Here is a 7,544-nt window from a genome sequence, read left to right on the forward strand (position 1 = left end):
CTCCGAACCTCGACACCCAAGAACTTGCGGCAGCCCAACCCCGCGCTGCCGGCCCCGGACGGAGCGCGGCTCCCGGCGGCAAAGCGGCTCCTCCGGCGGCTGCTCCGGCGCGCAGGGGCGGCGCCGCCCCGGAGAGCCCCCCCACCCCCGCCCGCTCCCCCTGCCCGGGGGGCCCCGGCGGCGCCCGAGCCCCGCGCCCGGAGCGGACAGAGCGGCCGGCACCGGCCGGGCCGGCGCAGCAGCGCCCGCGCCGCCTCTGCCGCCCTTGGCCGGCCCGGCGCCAGCTGCCCTCGGCTCCGCACGGCGGCTCGCACCGGCAAAGCGGCTCCGCCGCTGCCGCGCCAAATTCCCCCGTGCGCCTCGGCACCCGCCCGGCCCGGGCCGGCAGCGCTCCCGAGCGGCAACGCTCCGGCCCGGGCCGCGGCCACAAGAAGCGCCCTCAAATGCAGCGGCACAGCCCGACTGCAGCCCTGCAAACGCCGCCAGAGCTGCGGCTTCCCGCAACTCAACCCCGAAACTGACGCCGCGGGCGGCGCTCACCTCGCTTCAACAAGGGCAAAGAAATGGCTTCTCCCCTTCAAATTCATCCCCTGGGAGAGCAGAAAAGAAGGGGCTTTCCTCCAATGAAATCCTTCCAGCCATGTGCAAAGGGGGATTTTGACCTCCATTCAAACCCTTGCAAAGGAGGGACACCAGCGCTGTCCCCTCCATTTAAACCTTAGGATGATGAAAATGGGCTGGCTACCTTCAAATCAAAGCCATCCGATGACAACAATACTTTGCCCATTCCCGTTCAAATGGAACGCAGGGATTCCCTGTCACCCCTGGGATACCCCTAACAGCCGGGAAAAGGCAGCTTTTCCTTCAACCGACATCCTTGGAACCGCAAGCGAAAGCGGATTCCCCCCAGTTCAAACACAGACAATATTAGGAGAGTAGCGCCTCTCCTTCATTTCTTTTGTCTTCACAAGCTCCCTTTTTGTTCCTGGGGAAGCGGGGAGGGGGGACTGCCAAGATCCAATTGAAAAGGGAAAGGACCAAAGTCCCCGCTCCAAATCCACACGCGCTCACCCGTTCGGCTGCTGCTTCCCGGCACAAAGATTCGTCCCTCGGCACCTCCTTGAAGCGATGCTCCGCGGATCCAAGCGCGTATCCAGGTGTTCGCCCAGACGCTGCCAGAAGCTCTCGCAGTCCTTCCATGAGACAGCCCCGGGAGCCCCCCCATGAACCCCTCTACTCAGCAGCTCCATGCAAAAGGCAGCTGAGGCGAAGCCTCCCCCTAAAACAGCCTCGCCCCCCCGGCAGGAGCCGGCCCCTCATCATCCTCACAGCTCACACCTGGCGCTGCTCCGAGCCCCCCATCATCCTCACAGCTCACACCTGGCGCTGATGCCACTCTCCAACAGCGCCTCTCCCCGTCCAGCACACAGCCCGCTTCTCACAGACACAGAGCCAACAGAAATCTGCTCCGGGTGCTGGCTGTTCTTAGTCCGTCTGCTTCCACAATTCAGACACGGACGTGCGCTGATGGCACTGAGGGAAAGCTTTCCAGTGCACAAAACTGTCATTCTGGTAGCACGCTTTGAGACGCCTTCAGAAAAAGCAGAATCAGCGCCGCCTCCTAAGAGCCCTGCTGAGGAACCCCGCCCTCCTTGGGACACCCAATGCAGCAGAGCTCGAAAAACGAGGGCAAAAGTCAAGCTTGGAGTGGAAAAGGACAATATAAATACAGCAGCCTTTCAAGAAAGCCTTCACACAGTAATAGTGGGACCCGGTCCCATTTCTTCTTTCCTTGCTCTCTGGAATGACACCAATACGAAGTAAAAAACCCACACGAAACACAAGGCAGAGCTGGGATTTGACACGTCTTCCTTTTGGCTCTCGGGATGACAAGCGCCTCTTCCGGGACTGCGACACGCTTTGGGCGCTGGCAGAGAACGGAGGCAAAAGGTGCCAGAGAGCCCTTTCTATCGCCTTCAGCCCCTGCAGCTGTTCTGAGGGTTCCAGGGCACAGCTCGCTCCGTTCCTAGATAAAACCTCACGGCAGTATCTTCAGAACTACTACGCATCTCCAGTCGGAACCTTCTACATTCCTGTAAACAAATGAGTGCATAGAGAGGGTTTCTCCCCAGCTGAGTTTAGAGACCAATTCCTATTCTTTAGCAATACCTAGAAAACCGAATGCCTTGCCAGGTTTTAGCATCCTACACCCACTCACCCCTCCCTGTGCATTTGGTGGCAGCTTTGGGTCCCTCTGGGGGACGGCACCCAGCGTGACCCCCGCCCCTCGCCCGCCCCCCACCTGCTCCTGCACCGCCGTGGGGCTCCCTCTCCTGGGCACCTTGGGCTGCCCCCAACGGCATCAGAGCCCCGAGTCTTCACCCCGCCTTTCCCTGACCCCCAAAGAAGGCTCCGAACGAATCCGACTGCCCCGGACAGCAGCGCAGCGCTTCCCCCAAGCCCTTCCCACACGTGCATGGCCCCAGCAAGGGATTCTGCTGCAACAAGAAAGGGGGGGCAGCCCCCAGAAGGCTTGAGGTTCCTGCCCAGCCTCGCTGTCACGGGCCAGGGGCAGCGAGAGAGGGAGCGGCACAGACGGCGGCGACGGCCCGGCACGGAGCGGGGGCCGCTCTCAGCGCGATGCCGGCAAAGCCGCAGCTCCGGCGCTGTCGGCCGCGCCGCTTGAGCGGCACGGGGGGATCCGCCGAGAGCCTCCGGCCCCGCGCGGGGACTCCCGCAAGGGCCCAGGGGCGCCGGGCTCCGGCCCTCGGGGCTTTATTCTCCGGCAGCCCGAGCCCCGCGGCTGCGGGGCAAAGAAGGAAAGGGGGCACGGGAAGAGAGGAGCGAGAGCAGGGCACGACAAAGGGCGGCGAGGGAGCTCGGGCTGTGCAGGAAAGCGGCACGGGAAGGGAAAGCCCGGGACGAGGGTACACGGAGGCTGGGCACAGGAAGGAGACAGGGGGAACAGAAGGGAGTAGCGGGCTAGGGACAGGACAGGAAGGAGCCGGCTTTGCGGGGGGAGAGGGAATGGGGGAAAGGGAGCGAGAGAAGGCGAATACCGGGGGAAAGGAAGGAGGGCTAGAGAGAGGGACAGGCGGGGAAGCCCCCCAGAGCCCCGGCTGCACCCCGAGCCCGGCCCGGCGCCTCGCCCTGCCCGGGATGCTGCGGCGCTCGGCGGAGCTCGGCTCGCTCCGGAGACGCTCGGCTCCGGTCGGCTCTTGGCGCCTCAACTCGGCTCTTGGCGCCTGCATTCGCCTCTTCGGCCGAGCTCGCCTCGCTTCGGCCCAACTCCCAGCCGCTCTGTGCCTTCGGCGCGCCTCGGCTCCGCTCGCCTCGCCTCGGCTCCCCGACGGCGGGCGGGCAAGCGCCGCCGCCTCCCGTTCAGCTCGCCCGGCTCGGGGCTCTCCCGCTGCCGCGTCCCGCGGGCGGCCCGGCCACGGCGCGGACACGACCGGGAGCGCGGGCTCGGGCAGGAGCTCATTAGGCTGGGAGCGCACTGGCGCTAAGCAGCGCGCACGAGAGCAGCAGGCTCGCTTCGCCTGAGCTCGGCTCGCTTCGCTTCAGGCAGCCTCGGAAGCCTCGCCTCGGTTCGCTCGAGGCCGTCAGGGTCGGCCGCTCTCGCCTTGCTTCGGCCGAGCTCGTGCGATTCCCCCGAAGGCGGCGGCGTTCGGTTGTGGTTTTAGAAATATCCTCCTCTATCGATTGGATCTCTCTACAGTTAGATTTATATTTCTAGAATACTTCTATTAATCCAAAGAAAAACCCCATCTCTAACCCCATCTCAAATAAATACAAGAAAACACCTTCTTTTAAACGGTATCGAAATATTTTTATACTTTGTATAGTTATACTCACATTTATATTTATCGTTTCTTTTGATGCAATCTATTAATAATGATCTATAATATCTATAAAATTCTAGACATGTATTTAAAGTATTATCTATATTATGTATCGTATCTACTGCTGCAACTGATTTTTTCTTCTAGTTTTAAACTTTATCTGTATGTACTTATGATATCTTTCTAGACTTAGATTTCTACCTTCATATTCTTTGTATTTATCATTTTTATCATCAAAACCCTGCCTATTGACAAGTTAAAAAAACCGCTTTCTTTAACGATCTAAAAAATATTTTTATATTTATAATTTTCATATTTCTATTTATAATTTGCTCTCTAGTACGTGATAACATACCTGCTCCTGCACCGCAGTGGGGCTCCCTCTCCTGGGCACCTCGGGGTGCCCCCAGTGGCATCAGAGCCCCGAGTCTTTACCCCCCCCCCCCCTTTTCCTCTAGTTAGAAACTACACTGGAACTTTTTTCTGGAAACAAAGACATGACCTAAATCCTCTCCCCATGTCCTAGAGAGATAGATGTTCAGTTCTTAGTTGACTGGGCAGCAGTTTCTTCAATAGAATGATAAACAATATGGAAACGTTTTAGCTACAAGCAAATAGGCAAATCGGAACAAGGTCCTGGTGGCCAGCCACTGCAGTTCTTTTGAAGCAACTTTTTAAACAATCAAATACTGATACCACAAAAAATAAAGCAAAAAGCTGACTACCGGCTAAGAAAGAAGGAAAAATTAACTTTTGACGACAACAACAACATTCCAAGGACACAGGCTTTTTTCCAATCTCAGACCTTATTACTACTACCTCTCTTGGGAATTCTCATCGTGGATCCCAAAAGGAATAAATCCCTCAGCGTGTCCTAAAGCACCAAGGAGCTACCTACAAGTGAAGGTGGCTACTTTCAGTGCAGACACAGCTGATGACACAGCAGTGGCACAGTTCCGTGCTGCACAGGGATAATACTGTCTCCTCTTCTCCAGCAGCTGACTCTCTCCTGCCATGGCTTCTGTAAATGCATCAGAGCACGACCTTAACCACAAACAGGCAAGAAAACACCATCAGAAGTCTTTCATTAAGCAGTACAAGAAGGGTTCCAAGCAGAGACCAACAGAATTTCAAGGAAGCAGTCTGCAATTAAACCACCTCAGACTCGTTCAAGTATCCGGCAAAATGGAACCATTCAGAAATGACAAAGAAAACCCCCCCAAGTATTTATACAGGAGTCCTTAATGTCAGAAAGGGGATGACAGGTTATGTTCAGATAAGATGAATGTTTATTTGGATCTATAAATAAACTTCTCTCGTGGCCCTTTGCCAAAAAATAGAACCTACAAGTGAACACCTACACCGGCCTAAAGAGACCTAACGAGCCCCTGGCAGCCACCGGCATCAAAGCGCAGTCGATGTTTCTAATCCAGGCTAAGGAGAACAATATCACCTTTTGTTCTCTCCAGTTTGTTTCCTCTGCAGTCCTAGCTGCTTCTTATGATTTTTACAGTCTCTGTATCTTCTCGGGCAGCGCTGAGTCTGACGACCGGGATACGAGAGTCCTTCCCTGCCCTACGGAGAGAACCAGGAAAAAAAGTTCAAAAAAGAACAGGGCAGTTTGAAGTTAATACCTCCGACGAGAAGCAGCACCCGACAAACAGAGCAACGGTGAACAAAGCGTGACACCTCCCTGGGGACAGAAGACTTACAAACTCTCCGGGATTTACAATTCCAGTAACCAAGCCCTTCAGCACAGCAGCCAAGTGTCCCATTAGGTGGTGCTGCACCAAGGAATGATCCAAGAGGTTCCAAAGAGTGAAATGCACGTTACTGTCCAAAGACGTAAAATCTTGCAAAATAACAAAACTACAATAGATCTAAACTACAGGGCAAGAGTACCAGTGTTAGCTTGAGGAGCTGGAACCATCCAGGTGAGCAACTGCTAACTGGATCCTCAACAGAGTTTGAGGAACCCTTCAGGATACAGAAGGGTTTTCCCCAGAAATTGCACAGGCCGAGTTTTGATAGAAGTGCACTTGCCAGATGCTCAGAAACGTCACCCATCCTCCTCCGGGTGTCCTGAGAGAGCTGCGAATGGCTCTCACCTGGTTTGAGCTGGTTCTGTAAGGGCTCAGGCTGAATTTCACCAGATGCAACCAAACTGGGCAACACCCAGTGGGACAGAAGGAACCCAAAGCTTGTTTTACCCAAAGCTTGGGTAAGCAGAGCTCCAGCAAATACTGAGGAAACGGACAGAACGGGGTAACAAATAATAAACATACCTTTTTTTTTTTTTTTTTTTTTTTTTTCAGATGAGCAAAACAATTAAGGAGAAGGTGAAAACCTCACCATGACTGAACATTTCATCACCTGTAAGCTGACCATCCTTAGCATAGAGGACTCCAAATTTAAAATTCACCGATCCCTGGAAAATAAAACCAAATATTATTTGGTGAACAGTCAAACAGAAGACATAAAAATTTGGTTCCTCTAATCTTTGCCTACATCCTACACGTTAGAACATACATTTTATACCATCTCCTACTACACAATAATTTACCTTTAAACTTTGATAGTATAGCATAAAATCATTAACTGAGATGGGTGATCAATTATTATTAAGTTGGTGCTTCAAGTTATTTTTGCTGTCAGGTTCCAAAAAACAGGACTTCTTTTTACTGTAACGAGCAATTGATTTAGAAGTCATCAAAAGCCCATCCAAATACAAAGCCGTATTCACCGGACGGGTCTGTGAGCAAGAAGTAGTTAGGCTTGTACTCACCTCTTGCCCTTCAAGAACCAATACATCCTGTCAACAAAAACAGCATCTTTAGCCCCCTCCTATTAAAGATTCTACAAGGATGATGGTTTTATTGGTGTTTAGAAGTTTGGATTTGAAATGGCCAGCTCAATGGATAAAGAGACAGTTTAAGTAGTATTAGATTATTATTATTATTATTCTTATTAGCTACTGGAAGAAACAAACCAGTAGGATCTATACTTAATTACTTCTATTTCCAGGAAATCATAAAGAAAAAGAACCAAACCAAAAAAAGTCACTTCCTACCTTTTGTATCTCAGGATGAAAAATGTCTCTTGGGCTCTTCTCCAGTTTCTCCAGACTCCTGGCACTGAAATGCAAATGAACGAGTGCTTTATAGGAGGGCAAGTGCACATTCCAACCCCGAACCCCCAACCGATGGCAGTTACAGCGCTTACAAAATGAATCCTTCCCAGAGCCTCTGGGAAATGGAACGGTTTGTGCAACTGCCATTTCTTCCCCAAAATACTAACTCCCAACACTTCCTAAACTTAGTTTGCATTTTAAAAACAGAAATTAGGGAGACTCAGGGTGGAGATCAGGTTGAAATTGATTTCCTTCTAAAGCACAGGGGCTCTGTTCCATCACCCTTCACTTTGGCTCCACACGGAATCACGGGGAGCATTTTAGGAGGGCTCAAGAACCAATTCTATTTCTCTCTTTTTTCTAGTGCTCTCTCTTCCTAAATAATTCAAGGCAAGTCAAATGAAAAAGGACAAGTTCAGCAGCAAATTCACACTTTTCCCCTTTGTCTGCTCAAGAACAGCCTTTAAAACCACTTCTTGCTGCCTTCAACGGTTAAGACTTGCAAAACGGTTTCGCAAGTTTGATAGGTTTATCATAAAAACCACAGAACGCAAGCTCTGAATGACAGGAAA

At 52.5% G+C, this 7,544-nt stretch overlaps 1 long non-coding RNA gene across 1 annotated transcript in view; it reads right to left on the reverse strand.

Annotated features, from left to right (window-relative positions):
- Window positions 1-6,124: 6,124 nt before the first annotated feature.
- Window positions 6,125-7,544, reverse strand: part of LOC143696603 (uncharacterized) — a 1,726-nt gene continuing 306 nt past the window's right edge. The window contains exons 2-3 of the long non-coding RNA XR_013186002.1: window positions 6,913-6,976; window positions 6,125-6,270 (exon numbers count right to left, since the gene is read on the reverse strand). This is a non-coding gene — a long non-coding RNA (uncharacterized LOC143696603). The remainder of the gene's footprint in view (window positions 6,271-6,912; window positions 6,977-7,544) is intronic.

The sequence above is a fragment of the Agelaius phoeniceus genome, chromosome W, assembly GCF_051311805.1.
Source record: "Agelaius phoeniceus isolate bAgePho1 chromosome W, bAgePho1.hap1, whole genome shotgun sequence".
Lineage (NCBI taxonomy): Eukaryota > Metazoa > Chordata > Aves > Passeriformes > Icteridae > Agelaius > Agelaius phoeniceus.